This window comes from Thermobia domestica, chromosome 6 (genome assembly GCF_964235325.1).
Source record: "Thermobia domestica chromosome 6, izTheDome1.hap1.1, whole genome shotgun sequence".
Taxonomy (NCBI): domain Eukaryota; kingdom Metazoa; phylum Arthropoda; class Insecta; order Zygentoma; family Lepismatidae; genus Thermobia; species Thermobia domestica.
This window is the reverse complement of record NC_137459.1, coordinates 84,903,697-84,927,478: the sequence shown is the minus strand read 5'-3', so window position 1 is coordinate 84,927,478 and position 23,782 is coordinate 84,903,697.

The window sequence follows — 23,782 nt, the reverse complement described above, 5'->3', positions numbered from 1 at the left end:
ATTGGACAGCAGTTCACTTCTTCAGAAAATATCGAAAAATGGATCTTTGATTAGATTGCGTCAAAAGATAAAGAATTCTTTCGACACGGAATCCGTAAATTGCCTGAAAGATGGGAGAAAGTAGTGGCTAGCGATGGACAATATTTTTGTTAACGTATTCATTTACTTTGTTTTTGAAATAAAGCTTCAATTTTTATTAAAAACCGCACGAATTAATTCCTAGACCAAATATTTTTCTCACGAGTAGAATGGGCATATAATCGAGTTTTATAATATCCATAAGTTTTGCATGTGACAGAAATTCATATATAGCCGAGTATTTGGACACCAACAATACACTTCAATTAAGTAGTGCAGTTTAGGGATGGTATCTTGACGAGACGAGACGAGACTTTGTATAATCTCGGTCTCGTCTCGGTTGATAAATTGCGGTCTCGTCTCGAGTCAAAAGTCGACGTCTCGGTCTCGGTCTCGTCTCGGTCAACAGATGTCTGTCTCGATCTCGGTCTCGAGGGCCAAATCTCGGTCTCGTCTCGAAAGTCTCGAAGTAAATAGTGTGAAATTAAAATCGTAAAAGTGTTATTATCGTACAGTCTCTCGTTTCTGCTTATTTTTTGGCTTCATTTTTGACAGAATATGGTATGAGTAGTAGGCCCCCCGTTATATCTAGTCGAGTCAGCAAAAATTTTTGTGACGTCATAGGTCAAAGGTCAATCACCTTGGCCCGGGGTCAATGACCTAGGGATACATAGGATCACCCCCTCTAAATTTTGGCAGGGGTACCATGGCCCACCCCCTAAATTTTGGCAGGGGTACATAGGACCACCCCCCTTAAATTTTGGAAATTGCCAAATCTAAAAATTTGGTATGGTAGCCTAGGACCATAGTATGTACCTCTATCCGTAATGGGTGTCTATGTCGTTCCCTTTCATGGGTAAAAAATTGCCAAAAAGTCAAATTTCGGGGGTTTTTGACCTAATTTATCCCCTTTGATGAGGTGTTATTACCCTATATGGTTATATGGGCGTATACAGGGGTCCATTCCCTTTCATAAAACATGGGTATATTAATGCACCCCTTGAAAAATTTGGGAGCGGTACCTTGGCCCACCCCTTAAATTTTGGAAATTGACCAATTTAAACATTGGGTATTATAGTACAGGACCCTAATATGTATTATGATAAATTTGGGTGGTCCACCTCGTTCCCTTCTAGGGGTACAAAATTGCCAAAATATAAACGTAAGCAATACGTAGTACCACGTGTTTGGTTTTGGTCGATTTTATCCCCTTTGATGACGTGTTATTATCCTATATAGTTATATGGTCATGTATAGGGGTCCATTACCTTTCATAAGATATGGGTATATTTGTGCACTCCTTTAAAAATTTGGGAGGGGTACTTTGGCCCACCCCTTAAATTTTGGAAATTGCTCATTTTATATATTTGGTATTATAGTACTGGACCCTAACATGTATTATAATAAATTTGGGTGGTCCACTTCGTTCCCTTCTAGGGGTACAAAATTGCCAAAATATAAACGTAAGCAATACGTTGTACCACGTGTTTGTTCTTTTGGCCCATTTTATTTCTTTGGATGAGGTCCTATTACCTTATATGGTTATATGGTTATGTATAGGGGTCTATTTCCTATCATAAGACATAGGTACATTTGTGCACCCCTTTAAAAATTTGGGAAAGGTTCCTAGGACCATCCCCCTTACATTTTAGAAATTGCCTATTTTACACATTTGGTATAATAGTATAGGACCCTAATAGAGATTACTATAAATTTGGGTGGTTCACCTCGTTCCCTTTCATGGGTACGAAATTGCCAAATTTTAGTACAACCACATGTTTCGTTTTTGACATAATTTATTCCCTTGGATGAGGTCCTATTACCTTATATGGTTATATCGTCATGTATAGGGGTCAATTTCCTATCATAAGACATAGGTACATTTGTGCACCCCCGGGAGGGGTACCTTGGCCCACCCCTTAAATTTTAGAAATTGCCTAGTTTACACATTTGGTATAATAGTATAGGACCCTAATAGAGATTACTATAAATTTGGTTGGTTCACCTCGTTCCCTTTCATGGGTACGAAATTGCCAAATTTTAGTACAACCACGTGTTTGGTTTGACTCAATTTATCATCTTGGATGAGGTCCTATTACCTTATATGGTTATATGGTTATGTATACTGGTCCATTTCCTATCATAAGACATAGGTACATTTGTGCACCCCGGGAGGGGTACCTTGACCCACCCCTTAAATTTTGGAAATTGCTCAATTTAAACATTTGGTATTATAGTACTGGATCCTAACATGTATTATGATAAATTTGGGTGGTCCACCTCGTCCCCTTCTAGGGGTACAAATTTGCCAAAATATAAACGTAAGCAATACGTTGTACCACGTGTTTGTTCCTTTGGCCCAATTTATTTTCCTGGATGAGGTCCTATTACCTTATATGGTTATATGGTTATGTATAGGGGTCTATTCCCTATCATAAGACGTAGGTACATTTGTGCACCCCCGGGAGGGGTACCTTGGCCCACCCCTTAAATTTTAGAAATTGCTCAATTTAAACATTTGGTATTATAGTACTGGATCCTAACATGTATTATGATAAATTTTGGGTGGTCCACCTCGTTCCCTTTCATGGGTACGAAATGCCAAATTTTAGTACAACCACGTGTTTCGTTTTTGACCTAATTTATCCTCTTGGATGAGGTCCTATTACCTTATATGGTTATATGGTTATGTATTGGGGTCTATTCCCTATCATAAGACATAGGTACATTTGTGCCCCCCTTTAAAAAATTTGGGAGGGGTACCTTGGTCCACCCCTTAAATTTTAGAAATTGACCATTTTACATATTTGGTATAATAGTATAGGACCCTAATATATATTACTATACATTTGGATGGTCCACCTCGTTCTCTTTCATGGGTAGGAAATTGCCAAATTTTAGTACAACCACGTGTTTCGTTTTTGACCTAATTTATTCCCTAGGATGATGTCCTATTACCTTATATGGTTATATGGTCATGTATATAGGTTCATTTCATATCATAAGACATGAGTACATTGATGCACCCTTTTAAATTTGGGAGGGGTATCTTGACTCATCCACTCAGTTTTAGAAATTGTTTAATATAAGCATTTGGTATCTTCGTACAGGTCTTCAATATGTACGACTATAAATTTGGATGGTCTACATCGTTCCCTTTCATGGGTAAAGAACTACCAAAAATCAAATTTCGGAGGTTATTGACTCCTATTTAGCACGTTATATGGTTTATTACCTCTATATGTTTATGTTCTCTTTTAAATTTGGGAATTATAAAATAACATAATTTGGTAAACGTTTTCTAGGACCTGTTGGTGTTCCTCTTATGGCCAAATATTCAAAATTTAAAGGTTATTAACCGGCTTTATTATTAAATGAGTACAGGATTTATTACTTTTCCATAAGACACAGGTGTATTTGTGTATCAATCTTAAATTTTGGGAGGGGTACATTTCTTATTGTCATATCAATAATTGGTAAATGTTCTTTGGGTAAATCATTGTGAAATATTAGTATGATCACGTGATCAGTTATTGACCTATGATGGGATTAGGAGTCCAGGACATTGGTACATTTAAACTTTGTAGGATAATTTGAGAATGCGTCATTGGAATTGATTATTGCAGCCAAATATAAACGTAAGCAATACGATGTACCACGTGATTGACCTTGATGAGGTAGTGTACAGGGATACATAGCTGACCTTATTGAATCTTATGACTCATAGTCTTAAGGGAATACATGCTACAACACTGGCAAAGTTATTGTTGATGCAATTTGATTGGTTGATCACTATCTTTCGTGCAATCTGATTGGCTGATCACTATCTTTCGTGCAATCTGATTGGTTGCTGATTTTCAAATCTTTGCTGCATTCAGTTTTAAGTTTTGTTTAACATTTAAAAATCTTGGTTTCGTTCAACATTTTGCACTCACTGATAAATATGATCAAAACCGTTTATTTGTTAATCGAATAGTTAAAAACCGGATAAAGTTTGACGGTTAACCGTGAAACGTAAAATTTTTTTCACTTTGAAAATTTTTTATTTGAAAGTTTTTGTTTGAAAACTCTTGTTTCAAATTTGTTTGAATTTTTTTGCTTCAGAATTTTGTTTGAAATTTGTTTAAAAATTTTTTGTTTGAAAATTTCTTTTCAATTTTTTTTGTTGCAAAATTTTGTTTGAAAATTTTTTGTTTACAATTTTTTTGTTCGAAATTTTTGTTTTGAAATCTTTCGTTTCCAATTTTTTTTGTTTAAATTTTTTTGTTTCGAATTTTTTGTTTTGAAATTTTTCGTTTCCAATTTTTTTTTGTTTTGAATTTTTTTTCAAAATTTTGTTTGAAAATTTTTTTCGTTTGAAAATTTTGTTTCCAAATTTTTTCGTTTCAAAAATTTTGTTTCAAAGTTTGGTTTGACATTTTTTTAAAGATTGTGCACTCATTAGTAAAGAACCGGAAGTGTTTAGAACAAAACCTCTGTCAACATCGTTTATCATGTTGCAATAGTACACGTCAGAACATGCCAATGCAACGTCATAAGTTTTGCATCATATATAAGCATCGTTCGAGTTAGTATTCATGATAACGTCATCATGGCTACTTGTCTGCAGTTTCTAAACACACGTGATGTGATAAAATCATTTACCAAGATTACTGATTTGCAACAGAATGTACCTTATAGAATTTTAGCTAACCAAATGATCCCTACAAAGTTTGGATTAAGAATCGTAGTGAAGCTTGAAAATGATAAGAATATAATTTTACCAGCAAGATATTTACCCATGGAAGCATCAAAACAAGAAGAACTGCTGCGTTTCTTAAATACTGGATCTGTATCTTTATGTTAAAAAGGATTCTTGGGTCGAAGTCATCAATTTGAATTTAGTACACAGTCGGATTCGTCAGCAATTGTGATGAAATCATGAATTCAAACGTCAGCACATTCCTTTGACATAGTTGTATGAATGTGGTTGGTCAGCATGACGTCAGCAACTGTGATGAAATCATGAATTCAAATGTCAGCACATTCCTTTCCAATAACGTCAGCCGTAGTTCTATAAATCAACCAATACAGTGTCATCCCACGAAATCATTTGAGCAAGTGCTTTTCAGGAGGAAAGATGTGTACTTCTAACGATAAAGAGTTCATCTTCGCAAGCTATTATCCAATAAATATATTTCAAACAAAACATGTGATGATTGGTATCAGTGCTAGAACATTTGAACCTGTGATTCGATTGGGCAAAGCAGAACAATTTGGTGTACAACTGACCTGTGAAGAATGGCAAATATTATGTTCACGAATCGACCAAATGAACGATTATTTTCATGATGAGCTAAATGTGACCATAGTCAAATCATTAGGCTCAAATCATGAAGTGGTGATGCGTACAGTCCTCGAAGAGAAGATGGTGCTGTTACGTAAAAAGAGTACATTTCATGCCCCTCGCAACATGGTATATCTAACGCAAACGGAATGGAACAAATGTATCAACGTATTTCAGTGTGTGAAACATGCAGTGGAAGTGTGCAACAAAACAAGTATATTCCTGAAAAAGTACTATTTTGAAAAATGTGTTATGCATATTGTACAACATGTATCTAGATATTGTGATGGTTGTCAACATCGTTCTTGGGTGCATACCTGTATTGATAAACAGTTTATTTGTGATCAAATGGACATTGAGTTTCCACCAATTGATATTGCAATAGACCTTAAAAGACTTCAATTGGAATTAAAATTATATGCTAAAGACAAACTAGTGCAAGTTCAAAATACATTGTATCGACAATATCCAGATCATATATCTGGTATGGATGTATGTGGAGTGTAATAAAATGATCCATTTCAATGATTTGTGTTTTTTCATTTCAAGTACAGCCCAATGTTCTGACGTGTACTATTGCATCATGAAAAAAAATATTGACAGAGGTTTTGTTCTAAACAGTTCCCGTTCTTTACTAAGGAGTGCACAATCTTTAAAAAAATGTCAAACCAAACTTTGAAACAAAATTTTTGAAACGAAAAAATTTGGAAACAAAATTTTCAAACGAAAAAAATTTTCAAACAAAATTTTGAAAAAAATTCAAAACAAAAAAATTGGAAACGAAAAATTTCAAAACAAAAAATTCGAAACAAAAAATTTTAAACAAAAAAAATTGGAAACGAAAAATTTCAAAACAAAAATTTCGAACAAAAAAAATGTAAACAAAAAATTTTCAAACAAAATTTTGCAACAAAAAAATTTGAAACAAAAAAATTTTCAAACAAAAAATTTTGAAACAAATTTCAAACAAAATTCTGAAACAAAAAAATTCAAACAAATTTGAAACAAGAGTTTTCAAACAAAAACTTTCAAACAAAAAATTTTCAAAGTGAAAAAAAATTTACGTTTCACGGTTAACCGTCAAACTTTATCCGGTTTTTAACTATTCGATTAACAAATAAACGGTTTTGATCATATTTATCAGTGAGTGCAAAACGTTGAACGAAACCAAGATTTTTAAATGTTAAACAAAACTTAAAACTGAATGCAGCAAAGATTTGAAAATCAGCAACCAATCAGATTGCACGAAAGATAGTGATCAGCCAATCAGATTGCACGAAAGATAGTGATCAACCAATCAAATTGCATCAACAATAACTTTGCCAGTGTTGTAGCATGTATTCCCTTAAGACTATGAGTCATAAGATTCAATAAGGTCAGCTATGTATCCCTGTACACTACCTCATCAAGGTCAATCACGTGGTACATCGTATTGCTTACGTTTATATTTGGCTGCAATAATCAATTCCAATGACGCATTCTCAAATTATCCTACAAAGTTTAAATGTACCAATGTCCTGGACTCCTAATCCCATCATAGGTCAATAACTGATCACGTGATCATACTAATATTTCACAATGATTTACCCGAAGAACATTTACCAATTATTGATATGACAATAAGAAATGTACCCCTCCCAAAATTTAAGATTGATACACAAATACACCTGTGTCTTATGGAAAAGTAATAAATCCTGTACTCATTTAATAATAAAGCCGGTTAATAACCTTTAAATTTTGAATATTTGGTCATAAGAGGAACACCAACGGGTCCTAGAAAACGTTTACCAAATTATGTTATTTTATAATTCCCAAATTTAAAAGAGAACATAAACATATAGAGGTAATAAACCATATAACGTGCTAAATAGGAGTCAATAACCTCCGAAATTTGATTTTTGGTAGTTCTTTACCCATGAAAGGGAACGATGTAGACCATCCAAATTTATAGTCGTACATATTGAAGACCTGTACGAAGATACCAAATGCTTATATTAAACATTTTCTAAAACTGAGTGGATGAGTCAAGATACCCCTCCCAAATTTAAAAGGGTGCATCAATGTACTCATGTCTTATGATATGAAATGAACCTATATACATGACCATATAACCATATAAGGTAATAGGACATCATCCAAGGGAATAAATTAGGTCAAAAACGAAACACGTGGTTGTACTAAAATTTGGCAATTTCCTACCCATGAAAGAGAACGAGGTGGACTATCCAAATGTATAGTAATATATATTAGGGTCCTATACTATTATACCAAATATGTAAAATGGTCAATTTCTAAAATTTAAGGGGTGAGCCAAGGTACCCCTCCCAAATTTTTTAAAGGGGGGCACAAATGTACCTATGTCTTATGATAGGGAATAGACCCCAATACATAACCATATAACCATATAAGGTAATAGGACTTCATCCAAGAGGATAAATTAGGTCAAAAACGAAACACGTGGTTGTACTAAAATTTGGCATTTCGTACCCATGAAAGGGAACGAGGTGGACCACCCAAAATTTATCATAATACATGTTAGGATCCAGTACTATAATACCAAATGTTTAAATTGAGCAATTTCTAAAATTTAAGGGGTGGGCCAAGGTACCCCTCCCGGAGTGCACAAATGTACCTATGTCTTATGATAGGGAATAAACCCCTATACATAACCATATAAGGTAATAGGACCTCATCCAAGGGGATAACTTAGGTCAAAACCAAACACGTGGTACAACGTATTGCTTACGTTTATATTTTGGCAATTTTGTACCCTAAAAGGGAACGAGGTGGACCACCCAAATTTATCATAATACATGTTAGGATCCAGTACTATAATACCAAATGTTTAAATTGAGCAATTTCCAAAATTTAAGGGGTGGGTCAAGGTACCCCTCCCGGGGTGCACAAATGTACCTATGTCTTATGATAGGAAATGGACCAGTATACATAACAATATAACCATATAAGGTAATAGGACCTCATCCAAGGGGATAAATTGAGTCAAACCAAACACGTGGTTGTACTAAAATTTGGCAATTTCGTACCCATGAAAGGGAACGAGGTGAACCAACCAAATTTATAGTAATCTCTATTAGGGTCCTATACTATTATACCAAATGTGTAAACTAGGCAATTTCTAAAATTTAAGGGGTGGGCCAAGGTACCCCTCCCGGGGGTGCACAAATGTACCTATGTCTTATGATAGGAAATTGACCCCTATACATGACGATATAACCATATAAGGTAATAGGACCTCATCCAAGGGAATAAATTATGTCAAAAACGAAACATGTGGTTGTACTAAAATTTGGCAATTTCGTACCCATGAAAGGGAACGAGGTGAACCACCCAAATTTATAGTAATCTCTATTAGGGTCCTATACTATTATACCAAATGTGTAAAATAGGCAATTTCTAAAATGTAAGGGGGATGGTCCTAGGAACCTTTCCCAAATTTTTAAAGGGGTGCACAAATGTACCTATGTCTTATGATAGGAAATAGACCCCTATACATAACCATATAACCATATAAGGTAATAGGACCTCATCCAAAGAAATAAAATGGGCCAAAAGAACAAACACGTGGTACAACGTATTGCTTACGTTTATATTTTGGCAATTTTGTACCCCTAGAAGGGAACGAAGTGGACCACCCAAATTTATTATAATACATGTTAGGGTCCAGTACTATAATACCAAATATATAAAATGAGCAATTTCCAAAATTTAAGGGGTGGGCCAAAGTACCCCTCCCAAATTTTTAAAGGAGTGCACAAATATACCCATATCTTATGAAAGGTAATGGACCCCTATACATGACCATATAACTATATAGGATAATAACACGTCATCAAAGGGGATAAAATCGACCAAAACCAAACACGTGGTACTACGTATTGCTTACGTTTATATTTTGGCAATTTTGTACCCCTAGAAGGGAACGAGGTGGACCACCCAAATTTATCATAATACATATTAGGGTCCTGTACTATAATACCCAATGTTTAAATTGGTCAATTTCCAAAATTTAAGGGGTGGGCCAAGGTACCCCTCCCAAATTTTTCAAGGGGTGCATTAATATACCCATGTCTTATGAAAGGGAATGGACCCCTGTATACGCCCATATAACCATATAGGGTAATAACACCTCATCAAAGGGGATAAATTAGGTCAAAAACCCCCGAAATTTGACTTTTTGGCAATTTTTTACCCATGAAAGGGAACGACATAGACACCCATTACGGATAGAGGTACATACTATGGTCCTAGGCTACCATACCAAATTTTTAGATTTGGCAATTTCCAAAATTTAAGGGGGGTGGTCCTATGTACCCCTGCCAAAATTTAGGGGGTGGGCCATGGTACCCCTGCTAAAATTTAGAGGGGGTGGTCCTATGTACCCCTAGGTCATTGACCCCGGGCCAAGGTGATTGACCTTTGACCTATGACGTCACAAAAATTTTTGCTGACTCGACTAGATATAACGGGGGGCCTACTACTGTATGGCTTACTTCTTCGTAGCTAATTTGATAGCGCTAATGCTTTCCGTGCGTGTGTTCCAGGTTCAATCATCATTGGGTATATCTTACCTGGATTAAAACCCAAATAGCAACCCATATTTCACTTTCAGCAATAGACTTTGTCTCACATAGCCTCAGCACTGCCTACACAATTCAATAAACTCTGTTAATTAACTCCAGTAGTATATTTCCTTCCTCTGAATCAGAATTGTTCAATACTTTCTACTGAATAACGCAACACATAGCAGCACGAATGTATTTAATCGTAACGAAATTGAAATTTTACAATTTATCTTTTATTATCCAATACATTCTGCTTTGACTGTTATTTTAACAACAGAATATAACGTTCATTATCTTAACAAATAGGGTAAATTATTACTACAATATATTTTGTTTCAAATTGATCAAATGTTTTATTACCGTTTCAAATCTCCATGTTTACTTGACACCTTATAATACGAATTTCCGCTTTTGGCGTGGAAGACCCGGGCTGGATTTCCGGCGAGAGCTCGTGTGGTTCGGATTCTATGTTAAGCAGTAGGTCTACGTCTCATATAGCCTCGCTACTGAAAGGGACGCTAAACTAAAATCAACTCAAATCCTGAACCTTGTGGTGGGAGCCACGACACTTATCTCTTATGTGTGTGGTCTCCGGTTGGATCATCAAACAAGTTAGATTCAAAGTTCGATGTTTCGCATAGTACGCGTCTCATTTTAAGTATATTATGCTTCGTATACAAGTTCATAAGGTCGTAATGCATTACGTAAGCACATATCCAGTGCCGTAACATACATTAAGCTTATTGTTCAGCCCTGAGCGGTGCATGCGATCTTTATTCGAGAAAACTAATTGTGTGTTCATTACGTTCAAGTTTTATATTGATTGAAAATTACTTGCAGGAACTCAAGGAAACATGGACATACATATTACATAGGTATATGGGTAATTCGAGCTATATGTATTTTTTTTTCTTTCTCTCGTCAAAACAAGTGATTCTTAACTTTCGAGTTTACTTTTGTATTAAATTTCGTAGGTTTGTTGCAACATGAAGGATTGAATAGTCATTTTTTTTTCGCTGTACGAATTTCGTTAAATTTTGGATCCATTTTAACCCTACCTTAGCTAGTAAAAGTTATATACAGAGCGAACCAAAAGTAGTATATACACCTGCATTGATCAAAAATAACATTCTAGTTTATGAGTTTATTTGTTTTGGCTCTCCTGAGCTTACGATATAAATAAAAACACATTAAGAACAAATAATAAAGAAACTAAGTCTACCTGATCGATAACAATAAGAAATTATATAAAATGCAACGAGCTGATCAGTACGGTATTATGTATTTGGCTACAAATAGTTCAAATCCGCTACTTTCGGATCTACACACTGTTCTTTGATCTTCGGATCTGACACCACTGACAGAATGATTTAAATCAACACAATTGAAGGACCCCATTTGGTCTAGCGGCTAGTGCGCTTGACTTCGGTTCGCGTCGTCTCCAGTTCGATTCCCCGTTGGGGGTGAAGTTGAACGTCCGAAGTGGTTCGGATTCCACTAAAATCAGTAGTTCCAAGTCTCCTTTAGCCGTCCTAGCATAACCATGGTTCGATAAACTAAAATAAACCAAAACAAATATGAACACAATGTGTATTACTAACTTTAAGTCGTTGAATAATTCCATATAGCTATATGGATCGGGTTTGAGGTGGTCGGTGGTCAAACTAAAGCAAGTGAAATGTAATTAGGGTGTAATTAGAACTAATAATTAGGCACAGTTTTAATCTAAAATGTACACCAGGCCTAAGGCTTAGAGGAAACAACTTGTGTTATTGAAAAATATGAGTTACATTTAATTTCAGTTACAATTTGCATTTATATGTATTGCTGGAACGAAAACTTTGACATAAACATTATAAGTAGCCGAAAGGCTATGAAAAACGTAGTCTTTTTTTTTTTTAAAGGAAAACATTCTTGCAACATAAAACAAATTACGAGTAATTTTAAAATATCTTGCAGTTTAGCTACGTTATTTTCATTATATTTAAAAAAAAAGATAATATTTAGCAATATATTTAAGTTGAGAACGCTGCTTAAAATAATGTAACTGCGACAAGTTGTAATTAAAACCACCAAAAACTATTGTTGTAATGTTATAGAAGCAAAGGAAAGCAACAATCGTTACAAAAAAATTAATACAAATACGTCATCTTAAGCAGTATAACAATCACTACCCATATGTTAGGTATCTCTGAAACGATTTGAAATAACAATTGTTGTAAATTCCATTATGATCATTTAAATGTTTTGGAAATATCTGGATGGTGAGACGTGATATGTCAGCACGTTTTTGAAATAATTATTATTATTATTATTATTATTATTATTATTATTATTATTATTATTATTATTATTATTATTATTATTATTATTATTTGAAAAAAATAAATTTTCCATTTCTTGTCAATTTGTTCCTCGAAATACATTATACCATGATCATAGTATATGACACTAAGATACAATTGATGCGCATTGCACCGTCCATGCCATTTGTGTTACTAGAGATCTCCAAAGTGTTGATGTTAGTGATAATGTATTGTCCTTTGTTACACTGAATAGTGCATATGGTATTGTGGTTTTATTTAATATCAAAATTAGAAATACGTTAGCAACACTGCTTGTTTATCTAGTCATATTGCGGAATATCTAGAAGAATTTCCCCTTTAATATTTCACACAACTTGGTACAAAATTTCAGCAGTTATATATATATATATATATATATATATATATATATATATATATATATCGCATCCAAGGATAGGGCTATAGGGGCTGTAGCCCCTCTTGACGCTCAGGTATACACTCGACAACATGGTCTTCAATCCTACTTTCTTTACTCTTGATAATGCTGCAAACTATGGATTAGCCTTCCCTTAATCATATCCTGGATCCGTCTCTCTCTCTCTCTCTCTCTCTCTCTATATATATATATATATATATATATATATATATATATATATATATATATATATATATATATATAGAAAGAGAGAGAGAGAGAGAGAGAAGGCTATATACATGAGCAGTGAATTTTGTTTCCGGAGAGGCTTGAGGAACGAGTAAGAAAAAAATGTATGTGCAATGCGAAAAAATTATCATATAGATAATGGAATTAGTATCTATATAAAGCATGTTATTCTCAGCGACTTAAGAAAAGGATTGACATTACTTAGTTAAGTTATCTGATATGAGCACCTTCATTAACAATCGGTTAAAATATTTTACTACCAGAAATATACCATATAAAATTGCAATAAGAAAAAAAAATGTTATAACATTCCTCCTAAAGACATTAAGTTAGGCCGCATAGTTCTTAATTACTAGTTGTTATAAGTTACCAAGTGATCCGATAGTGATTCAAAATTTGTTACTTAGCTTTTGAAGTGCAAAATTATGTGCAATTTCACTATTTGCTTTTTTCAAAACCTCTAGAAATAATTACTTAACAAGCTATAGATATTCCAAGCATAACATGCTACTCGGCAGTAGCTCTTTCTCAGTACTAGATCTGCGTGCACCATTTATATTGATGAAATCTGCTGAAGTTTGTTGCATTTTGGATTTCATGAATAATTTAAGCTCTGGTCTTATTCTGTTTACATTAAATTACTTGATTGCTAATCCAAATTGCTTCCGTTAAAATTTACTTCATACAAACACGTTGTCTGTGTCTCACGGCTTCTGAAATCAATACCTAAATATACCGAGACTTTGTCCGAAGCAAGTTTAAGCTTGTTGGTTGTATCGAATCTAACCACAGTGTTCATTAATTATTATGCTTATAAGATACGCTTGTAATGTTTTCTCTGCAATTAAGTTACATTTTAGTATGTTTTTATATCTTAAGCACTACACATTGGAATTAAATTAAGTACTTGCAAAATTCTTAGTAGAAACTATTAAACATTCAGTCATAACGAAAGCAAAGAAGTAGTGGGTGTAATGTAAAATGTTTACATGTCCTTCATCACATGAATAAACTAGTATAGTGTTTGGAGAACAAAAAAAATGTTTTCTCAATATAATACATATGCATAGTCTGTAACAAATAAAATATTATATTTTCTTTAGTATATGATTGTATAGAAAACCACATTTTAGCTATGAAAAAAGTAACTACCAGTGTGGCGTTAACAACAGTACATTGTTCTAAGCAAAGAGTCTGTAACTTTTTTTCGAGTGGCGTACAGTTCGCGGCATAGAAATCGTTACACAAATTCTAAGTCAAAATTCATAACAAACTCTTGTCCCGTTTTCTTATGCATCCAGAAATACATGTCTCAATCCATTATCTGCTTCTAGTATTCAATCCAACTCCTCCACCTCTCATTGTCTAAAGCAATGTGTGTGACGTAGTACACTCTTTCCATTCAGCTGAAAAAGAAATAGGAATCAAGTTTACAACGTTATAGCTTTAAAACAGTATTTTCCATTCGTTTCTTCTGAAATATTTTTAAGAGCCTAAATTAAAAAAAAGAAGTCGCACAATGTTCACAGAGCTTCATAAATACCTTTAGTTTCATTCTTTCCCTTATTTAAAGACTGCAAGCTAGTAAGATGCTCCCTAAGAAATCTGTGGAAATTGCCAATAATGGCAGTAGGTTTTGTGCTTCCTAATGTTTGTAATGCATGCACAGATCTCAAAATATCTATTGACAGAAATGAGTGTTATTCAATGATTCATTTCATTTGTTTTCAGTAATTGCAAGCAAATATTCCAGGGGCGTCATTTGGGCAGGACAGGAGGGTGTAATTCCCTCTCCGTTGAGTTTCATAAATACGCATTTTTTTTTTTTTGATGAAATGTATAGTAATACGCTAATAAAAAGTGAAAATCTTATGTCGGCGAAGAATCTCCCCCTTCACACCGAATAAAATCTAAATGACACTGATTTTAGCAACAAAAAAAAACTATAGAGTTACGATAGCACATTGCTGGAGAGCTTTCATTTGGTTTCAAGAGTCGAAGGTTTGGTCACATGCCATATGAGTTCTTGGGCGATATTGAGAGAGAGAGATTCAAGTATGGAGACAGAGAGGAATGATTTATATACGCATCTTTAGAATTGGGGGAAAATGATCGGACAGCATTCGTATTATGACGAAAATTGTGATTTTGTGAAACAGATGAATGGAAGGTTTCTAGCTGCGAGGATCACATTATGCAGTTTTCGAATTAAGGTAGAGAACTCTTTTTAGAGCATCAGATGATTATGAAGGAAGAGAAAGATCTTGAGAATTGAGGAACTAAGAATTTAAAAAATCTGCAGCTTCCAAGACGGGTTTCGAACCATGACTTTATCCATTCTGCTACGGACAACTCTATTTACTCGTTCACATACGTTTCCTTTAGCTACGTTGAAAGCTAACTTAATGGAATACTCCAAAAGTTGACTCGGTGGATGCGCCGTTCAGATAGGAAGTAAACATCTTGTAACTTAGTTATAATGTGCATAATGAACTTCCCCTTGTTCAGGACACTTTTTAAAGCAGTAAAATTTGTTACTATTGTGTTAATTAAGTTACATTTGATAGAATCTTCTGCTAAAGTAGTGCCAAAACCTGTACGTCATTGTTTGTGAAGTGAATAGTTAATGTAAGTTACTTCTACGTGGATGGTCCGAGCTTCGAATCAAGACCATTCTTATTGATTATTTTCTTTGAGCTACGCTCATACTGTGTATTCCACAAGTTCAAGTTTGAAGTAATGTAGTCACAGCTAGTTTAATTCAAAATTATATTCAAATATGATATTTGTTATTACATTGCACTCCGCACTTGTTTGTAGCCCTGCAGAAATGCAAAATTGTTTTAAAAGTATGTTTTACTTTCAAGTATGATTGTTTAAAAACAAACTTGTCCTTCAACTTTAATTTATAATTATTTTCTATTTCTTAGTTATAATAACATATTTTATATTTATATTGTATTCTATGTTATACGTTTATTATTTACATTTTATGCCTTACATTTGAAGAGGAGCTTATGACAATTCAGAGCAGCAGGGACATACACAGGATGCAGGCCTTGGCAATCCAGAGCTCCTGCCCCCACGAAATCACTACTTTTCTGTAAATTACATCTAATTTTAGAGATAATGATAGACATTTTAGTAAAATATGCCCTCGCTTAAATAAATTCCTGTCAAGCTTAAGATCGCTGAAATAAATTACTTTTTACGCCCCTGCAAAGCAGTGACGAATTTAGAGAGTGATCAGTTAGTAATGCCTCCCTGGAGCAACGATACTTCCCCAGAGGTCATATCTCCGATAATTCCGAATGTGATATCAGTATTTGTGGATTATCACTTTTCACTCTTAGTGTATTGAAACGCACCAAAAAGGAACTGTTCTGAAGTGTTCACTGGTTCTCCCTATGGCCCCATGCCAATAGGGCCAACCTTGGACATATCCACATTTGAAATATCACCTTTTGTGTCAGTGATCCCGAAAACTATCCATTCGACACAAATATAGGATATGTTCAATTTTTTTTTCCTTGTCTCCCTCCCATTGTCAACTCCATGCCAATTAAGGTTCAATTTGGACTTACACAGCATCCACAGTGTCACTATTCATCTTTGGGCATGAATTCGACACTAATATCATCTTTGCATTTGACTACTTTTACATGTCACTTTCACCTCTTGGTAGGGATGATTTCAGTGTCTCGCCCCCACAACTATGGAGGAATTTCAACCAACGTAAGTATAATTATAAATTACCATCTGAAAAACAACTGTACGGGTGATCTTTTTCTGGAGAGGAATTCGTTAACTACTTTTTCAATATCATTTTTTTTTCTTTCCATGCTGAAGATTGCCAAAGGGCTAAACTTCGTCTGACTATTGTGCTATGGATATAGGTTTTAGTGGTTTAATTTACTGAATACTCGCTTAGATGTTGCTCTCGTCACAGGAAAAGTGAGATACAGTTATAAAATAAAAGAGAAATGTAATATTTAAGTTTCACGTCCCACGTTTATGCCGACTACCCTAATGGAGACAGTGATGGTGAGAAACTAATGAAATCGTTGAACCCCTGCACCATAAGTAAAGTTAAAAAGGAATAGGCGTCTAAGCAAATACGGAACACTACTATCAATGAGAGTTATATAAGATTAGAGTTTTAGTTATTTCATTCTAAGTTAAAATATCAATCAATCTTGTTCTTCATTACTGTACGAAAACTTAAAGTTGTTGCTACAAGGACGTGATAAATCTTTTCAATATACTTCTCAGTCAATAGCTCCTTCACAACTTATTTTCTCATCTAAGGCTAATGTAGTTGCATTTTAGACATTGAGGAAAAAGTGTGAAATTATACAAAAACCTCCAAAGTGGAATTACGAAACTTCAATGAGCCCCTTTTTCTGTGGGTCTCCCTCACCGCACTCCCGTTAGTTACGCCATCGTTCACGCTGTATGATCCAGTTTCCCTCTTTTAGGTATATTTTCTAAGGCAGTACAAGTTTTTTTTTTTCTTATTTTATTTCTACTGCTGTGTAAATTGAGTTGTATTTGCTAGAACTGTCGGTTAAAGGAGACAAAAGACCCTATACTCAAACACAAATCATCTCTTTCGAAGCTGTAATAGAAAACGAAACGAATCGTCGTAAACATGTTACGTTTTTGAAGAGAAATAGAGCAAAACATTGATTGCACAAACGTGTAATGGTATCATTTGCATGCAAATTTATAACTTATAAAAGGTGATGGCTTGTTAGATGAGAGGAGCCGGTGGATGTAGCTTAGCGGTCTGAGGCGTTACTCTGATGATCGTGAGGTGAAGAACATTGGGGGTTCGAGTCCCTCTGTAGTAGCAAGGGTAGAATTTTAACTGTCCTCGATGTTTCTGTATTCGTGTCCCTGTAGTGTCTAGTAGTCCTGAAAAGTGGTTGCAGTAGAAAATAAGTCAGAAGTTGTTAAAAAATAAAAAGGGGGTTAATGAACAGAATTCTTCTGCTGATGGTCCTAGGTTCGAATCTCGTCCATTCTTGTTGCTTTTTTATTTTAGCTACACTGAGTTTGTGCATTCCAGATCTTCAAGCTTGAATCAAATGTAATACCAGTTATGAATTAAAAGTAGCTGATATTATTATCAAATACGAAACGTTATTGCATGCTTGTCATTAGCTCACAATACTCAACTATGATATCAACTCTTGCAGCCTTCATTTAATTCATTTCTTGACGAGTTTTGTTACAAAATTCATGAATTGTGGCGGATAAAATTGTTTTACCAGTTAATGGTGAGTGCTTTGAAACCAAATGCAAAGTATGAGAATTAAATTTAACATATCTGTAATTTGGTGTGGAGAAGAAACAAAATTGCGAACGAAAGGTTTAAGAACAACCTACACTATTAATGTAAACTATGCAAAACGTTATTGACTTACGTCAACATAAAAGAAATAGGAAAAAAAAATAAAACAAAGAAAATACTAACTTAGAAATTTGTAAGTGGAGACAAAGAAATCTAATATAAACATACTAAAGACGAACCATTTAGCGCATAGAAATAGTGGATCTGTGGTCAAGGCGCTCGCTAGTAATCTGGAGGTTCTCAGGTCGGAACATGGGTGAATATATATATATATTATATATATATATATATATATATATATATATTAATTTAGAATTTTTGGTGCCGATTGCTCAGCGATGACAGACGTTTAATTGTCTTAATGTATTTGAATATTTGGATCTTTCAATAATCTAAAAATCGACCACTGTTGTGTTTTGCAATTATTATTATTATTATTATTATTATTATTATTATTATTATTATTATTATTATTATTATTATTATTATTATTATTATTATTATCTATATATTAATAGCCGTGTCTGTGAACAAAAAAACTTTAGATCCAAATTGAAAGTGACTATATTTGTGACTCATAATCTCTTGAACCACCCGACCGATCTCGATCAAATCTTAGAGGTAGATGTAGTTCGCGCTTGGAATTGTTTTTAACTATTCACTTTGATGGTAGAACTTAGGGCAAGGGAAGGGATTGTAAACAAAATAAACTTAACTCTTGAACCAAACGAGCAACTTCGATCAAATTTTCGACATAGATGACGTTCGTACCTGGGAAAAATTTTAGGAGTATGAGTAGGGGGATTAATGAGGACGTCAGCAACGATGCTATATGTCTCCGTATCGATTAAGGCTAAGAATGGATTTTATCAATTTACTTTGACGGAATAATGTAGGGGATGGGGAGGAGGTGGAGATATACAAAAAAGCAATAAATATAAAAAGCGACCATGTTCGTGAGTGAATAACTCTTAAACCACCTGATCGACATCAATCAAATTTTCAACATAGATGAAGTTCAAACCTGGAATGTTTTCATTTTTCACTTTGATGGCACAATGTAGTGGAGGGGAAGGAGGAACATATAGAGGGGGAAGACAAAAAGTTTAAAAACACTTCATACAGGACACGTAAATTTGGCCCTCCACTGTACAACGCGTGTTGTGGTTGCCGATCGTTTTTGTTTGCAATGTGGACCTTCCCCTTCCATCAGCAGTAACCCGCTCACCTGTGAGTGTCGTGGTGTGAAAGTGGATCGGTAAAATGGGCGACTTGACAGACTTCCAAAGAAGCATGATCGTTGGTGCCCGTCTGGTTGGAGCTTCAGTGGCAACAGTGGCAAACATTGTGGGGGTATCGAAATGAACTGTGTCCAATGTCACGAGGGCATACACAATTCATGGGAAAACGACGTCTGCAAAGCACAACGGTGGTCGAAAGACAATCCTGTCAGATAGGGACCGGAGGGCATTAAACGGATTGTAGCAGCTAAAAAGAAGACCACTGCAATGAAAATTATGTCTGAACTCAATTCCGACCTACTGAGCCCCGTTTCATTGAAAACAGTGCGACGGGAACTTCATGAAATGAAAATTCATGGCAGGACCGCTATCACCAAACCCCTGGTCACAGCAGTAAATGCGAAGAGGCGTATCCAGTGGTGCAAGGACCACAGCCGGTCGTGTTTACGTATGGAGAACACCGTCGCAGGCCTATGATACAAACTGTCTGCTCTCAACTGTAAACATGGGGGTGGTTCTGTTACAGTATGGGCAGTGATATCGTGGTTTTCCGCAGGTTCCATCATACCTTGCATGGAATGATGAATGCTAAGGTGTATGAGACCATTTTGGGGGACTAGGTTATACCCATAGCCCACATATATTTCCCTGATGGTGATGGCATCTACCAAGATAATTTGGCACAATGTCACGCTGCAAAAACGGTGAAATCATGGTTTGAGGAGCATGACCAGGAGCTATCACACCTCTCCTGGATCCCACAATCACCAGATCTGAACATCATTGAACCATTGTGGTCTGAGTTAGAAAGGCGTGTTCGGTCTCATTACCGTCCACCAGCATCCCGTAAGGAACTGGAACATGTTTTGGAGGAACTATTGTACAAAATTCCACACACCACGATTCAGAAGCTGTATACGTCCATTCCACGTCCGATCCAATCTGTTCTGGGCACAAAAGGAGGCCCCACACCATACTAGGTATGATGTTCACGCTTTTGAAAGCGTTTTAGTTTTTTTTTTTTTTTCTCCAACCCTTGTATGTAAAAAAATGAAAATAAATGTGACTGTATTTGTGACTTCATCAGTCTTAAACCACCAAACCAACCTTAACCAAATTATCAGCATAGATTACGTTAGGAACTGGTGCGTTTTTTATCATATCCCTTTGACAGTAGAACTTAGGGTAGGAGGAGGGGAGGGGAGATATGTATAAAAATGAAAAAAAAAAACTTAATAACTCTTGAACCAACTGACCGATCTTGATTAAAAGTTCAACATAGATGACGTTTGAGCCTAGAAACTTTTGTTTTAATATTTTCACTTTGACAGTCAACTTAGGTGAGGGGAGGAGAAGGGGAGATTAATATATAAAAATAAATAGAACAACTCTTGAACCATCCAACCGATCTCAATCAAATTTTCAACGTACATGACGTTCGGGAATGGGATAATTTTTATCATACCGTGCCTCCAACATGGGGAGGAGAGAGGGATACATAATAATCACCGAAAATGACCAATATCAAAGAGCGCTTTAGTAATAGTAAAAACAGAACATATTACTATTTTTGTTTAATTTAACCCAGAGAAAACGGGGTGCGTCTTAGATTCGAGGATGTCTTAAATTCGAGTAATTATCGAGAAATTCTAAATTAAAGATATTAACGAGTTATTATTAAAGCTACTTTGCTATTAATAATAATAATAACTATATTATTATTATTATTAATATTATTATTATTATTATTATTATTAAAGATTTGATCATTCAAATATTGAAAGATCCAAATATTCAAATACCTTAAGACAAGCAAACGTGTGTCATCGCCGAGCAATAGGCACCAAAAATTCTAAATTAAAAAAAAATGTTCGTCCATGGTTCCGACCTGAGAACCTCCAGATTGCCTTGACCACAGATCCACGATCTCTATGCGCTAAATGGTTCGTCCTTAGTATGTTTATATTAGATTTCTTTGCCTCCAATTACAAATTTTCTAAATTAGTATTTTTCTTTGTTTCCAAATTTCTTTCGTATTTCTTTTATGATGATGTAAGTCAATAATCTTTGGCATAGTTTATATTAATAACGTGGGTTGTTTTTAAACCTTTCGTTCGCAAGTTTGTTTCTTCTCCACACCAAATTACAGATATGATAAATTTAATTCTCATACTTTGCATTTGGTTTCAAAGCACTCACCATTAACTGGTAAAACAATTTTGCCCGCCACGATTCATGAATTTTGTAACAAAACACACCAAGAAATGAGTTAAATGAAGGCTCAAGAGTTGATATCAAAGTTGAGTACCGTATGGTGAGCCAATAACAAGCATGTAATAACGTCTCGTATTTGAAAATAATATCAGCTACTTTTCATTCACTAACTGGTATTAGATTTCATTCAAGCTTGAAGATCTGGAATGCACAAACTCGGTGTAGCTAAAAGAAAAAAGCAACAAGAATGGACGAGATTCAAACCTAGGACCACCAGCAGAAGAATCCCGTTCACTAACTCCCTTTTTATCTCAAAAAAATATTTCTTTATTCAAGAAATGTTCAATTGCATAATTGAGCCCAGACTTAAGCTAAGAGGAAGCAGAAGGCAAAATTTGAACGTTAATAACTGGCGTTTACATAATTAGCAAAATATTGCTGCTGTTGAGATGTAAGAAGTGACAGACGAGAAAATAAAAGTTTTAGATACGGATCAATATTTCATTTGATATTGTCCTCAAGTATTAAATCTGCCGTATTAATCGTTAACCAGATAACAATATTGTGCTTTGCTTGCGGAAAATGTTTATATTCAGGAAGAAGCAACGTGTTCTTTATAGTGACATATTTTGGGTGTAGACGGAGAATGCGGCTTACAACACAACAATATTTGGACCAGATCCATTTGCTTTCATGACACCCTGAAAGACAATGTTGAATTGTATCCTCAGTAAGACAACGAGCACAATACATAGTATTACTTAATCTAATGTTACATCTGCACATTTGTAACACTTAAATTGTGTACAAGAAGAAATTTCGCCGTAATATTGGTACAAATTTGCGACCATTGAAAAGTCGGAAATTGCTGCTGTATTTTAGGAACATACCTAATATTACTATGATAATGACAATATAATTGTTTAACAGTATACGTTTTAATACTCTTATGACTGATTAGAGCGTAACTTGTATCAAGAACAACATTAGTAAGGCGTGGGCACATACGAGACCAAGGGAGAACACTGACTGGCGAATCTAAAGATAGATAAAAAAAGACATTGTTGTAATAACACAGCTGTAATTAAAGGGTCATACACACAAAGTAAAGCATATGTACAGTGTAACAATAAACTGCACTATTGTTGGCGAATATTTAAAATACATAAACCTCCATGAGCAAGAGGCTCATAGACAGTTGGACGAGCAACTCTGAAGATTTGTTTATGCCACAGAAAGTATAATGCGTGGCTGGTGATTTTACTTTCATATTTGACCGGTAATGGGAAAATTTGACCAAGAAACCAGAGTTGAGAAAATGCTAATACATTAAGAAAATAAGCACGACCATATAATGTAAAATCTCGCAACTTATTAGCATATAAAATAGAAATTGCCTTAGCTGTGACTTGCGAATAATTGAATCGGTGAGTAGAAAACGGAGAACATTCCCGAATATCTTACTTTCGGGAAACTAAAAAGAAACTATTTATTAAGAAATCTGTTGCTCTGATATGATTGTTTTGCATTATAAACTTGTAGTGTATGCTAAGGATTATTATTTGCCACGAAGAAAAAACATTTAAATATTTTATATTTCCGGCTACACAGGAAATTTGTTTGCGGAATATTCTCCTTTTTCCACGCAAGAAACAAATGTGGCAAAAAAGTGTACAAAATATACAGAAAAATCAATGTTATTTCGAAACACATGGTTGAAAACCGTGAACTCAATAATACATTGTACATTTAGTAAAAAACTTATTTACATTGGAAGTTTCAAAACAATATTAGACTTTTTCTTTTAAAAAAATGAAAAGTTATTTATAGCATCAGTTTATATGCAAACAAAAAGTAGAAAATTTATAGTAAATGCATTTAGAATAAAGTTTGCTTAAATAAAACATCTTTGTATCTACTCATCATCAATGTCACTACTAGCATCTTCAGAAACTGGCAACTGCACGATATTGTTATAGAAATCTTGATACACCTCCGGCACGTAATGCTTAAC